The sequence below is a fragment of the Nothoprocta perdicaria genome, unplaced genomic scaffold, assembly GCF_003342845.1.
Source record: "Nothoprocta perdicaria isolate Ctin4 unplaced genomic scaffold, notPer1 scaffold_143, whole genome shotgun sequence".
Taxonomy (NCBI): Eukaryota; Metazoa; Chordata; class Aves; order Tinamiformes; family Tinamidae; genus Nothoprocta; species Nothoprocta perdicaria.
In genome coordinates, this window is record NW_020454572.1 from 1,728,763 (window position 1) to 1,731,197 (window position 2,435).

Genomic DNA, 2,435 nt, shown 5'->3' on the forward strand with positions numbered 1-2,435 from the left:
CCGGTCCCGGCGGTGAGCGGCGCGGAGACTTGCCCGAGGGCGGCGGGGAGGAGCCCGGCGCGGGCCGAGGGACGGCGGCGGGAGCAGGGGRCAAGGGAGGAAGCGTGGGACACGGGACGGGCGATGGAGGAGAGCGGAGCGCAGCAGGGCGCAACAGGGGCCGGGGCACAGGAGAGGGTCGGGGGCCACGGGGCCGGACCGGGGGCAAAGGGCAGGCGGGCCGGGCACGGGGGACGAGGGGCAGCGCCGCCAGGACACGGGACAGGGGCGTCGGGTGCGCGCGGGGCTCCCGCCTGCCTGGCGGGACCCTGTGCCCCGGGGACGGCGGCCCCACGGCGGCGGRGGACGCGGCAGCCTCCCCGTTACCCCCCGGCGGTAACGGGGGGCGGCGCGGGGTCCCCTGCCTTCCTCGCCTCGCGCCCCCCTCCTGCGCGTCCCCGCTCCCCGCCTCGGTGCGGAGCTTCCCCGCCGTCCCCGAGGGGACAGCGCGACCTGTTGCCCGCCTGGGCGGAAGCTCCGGCTTTGCCTGAAGCCCTCGCGCCGCCCGCTCGGTCCCGGGGATCTGGGGGCTCCTTCCCTGGATATCTGGGGGCTCCTTCCCTCCCTTCCTCGCGCTCGTCGCTCTCCGGTGCGCCCCGTTCCCCGGGACGAGCCGCGCGCCCGGCGCCGCCGCGGGCAGGGACGCGGCTCCCGGCCCCGCTTTGGAGCCTCCTGGAGATGCGGCTGGGGCGCAGGGAAGCGGCTGGGGCCGGCGGGAGGAGGGCTCGGCGCTGCCCCGCGCTGCTCCTCGCGCCGGGGATCTGCGCTTGCAGGGAGCGAGGTGATGGGAGGAASCCTGGGGGTGAGATCTCCGGGCTTGTGGAGAGGAGCTCGATGGAAGCAGTGAATAGGTGGCGATTTTTTTTTCCTCCCAGGTGAAAATGATTTTGTGACTGTTCCCTTGGGGAAATGTGGGACAGGCTGGGACACGGGCTCTGCTGCCGATGGCCGGTATCYCCCGATGACCAGCGCTGGCACCACRGCCCGTGCCGCCCTCACGACCACGGCAGGGCTCCGCAAGAGCCCGGCCCCGCTCACTTAGCCTCCTACTCCCGTTCCTCTCGGTGGCAAGCCTTTCCCACCGCCTTGGGTGGAAAGCTCTGCGTGCGGTGTCGGCCTCGGGCGGGGGAAGCGCCTGGGACTGCTCGTGCACCCGTAAATCCGGGCTTGTTCTCCCGGGGCGCTGGGAGTTCGTCGAGGAAAGGGCAGCGCTCGCAGCCTCCCGTCCTAGTTCGCCGCTGCTGCTCGCATAAGGAGCTCGTTATTTGAGTGGCTTGGACTTCATTCAAGAGCAGCCGGGGGGGGAAGGAGCAGAAAAGGTAACTTTCTGGCACCGCGGAGGACACGAGTGTTTGAAAGTTTACCTCTGGCAGGCTCCAAACCCACAGAACAGCGAAAAAAACACCCGAGTGCCTTCCCCCCCCGGCTGAAGCCCTGCTGTTTGCATTTTAAACCGCTATAAAACGTTTGTTGAGGGTCCTGAGTCATCGTTTTTGACCGTTTCAATTCAGTTTCTCGATTCCTCACTTGCTTTGGGGGGTTGCTTTGATGGCAGGAGCAAGGAAAAAAGTGATTTGCAAGAGTGCGGGTGAGTCGGGCACCCACGTTTTATAGTCCCAGAAACACTGGTAGTGCATCAGAAAAATGAGCCAGGGTATTCGGCAGTAATGGCTGCGCTTTTGATTTGCCTGCTGTTTTTCTCGGAGGCTTCGGGTTTGGGAACTGTCAGATTTTCGGTCTCTTTCCCGCAGCCAGCAGGAAAAAGCAGCTGCTTAAAACGGTCACCATCCCTCCTGGTCCTGGATTTTCCGTGATCTTGTGATTGCAGAAGCTGAGGATTTACAAAGAAGCAGCAGACATCGTGAGGCTTATTGAAAACATACAAATTACCAGGAGCAGGGAACCCAAGTTTTGCTTTATAAGCAGCTAGCRTAGGACTGTGCAACCACTTAAATCAAGTAACTACTGTAAGCTGAGTTTTACCTTCCCTCGAGCAGTCTCTAAAGCTGTTGGAAAGGAGTTAAGAATTTATCAGCCTTAATTCTCCTTACAAAACACTGTATTCAGGGCTTTGTGTGTCTGTCATGCAAAGCCATGTTGGGATGAAGCTTAGTGCATCCAGTGCCAGCCTGACTGTGTCTCTGTGCTGCAAAGATGGGAGATTTTATATATATATATAWWATATATATATATACACACACACATATATATTTAAAAAATATGTTTAGGTAAAGGCTGGGTCTTGCTGGCGCGAGGAAAGCTGCATTGGGTGTTAGTGGGAGCCTTGCTGGTGTGCGGTGTGAAGGTTGAGCCGCAGCCCTTAGGGATGTTAAGGTGCAGCTTCCTGAAAAGCCTAAAAGACGTAAGGCAAAGTGGGTTTGTTTGGCCCCGCTGGA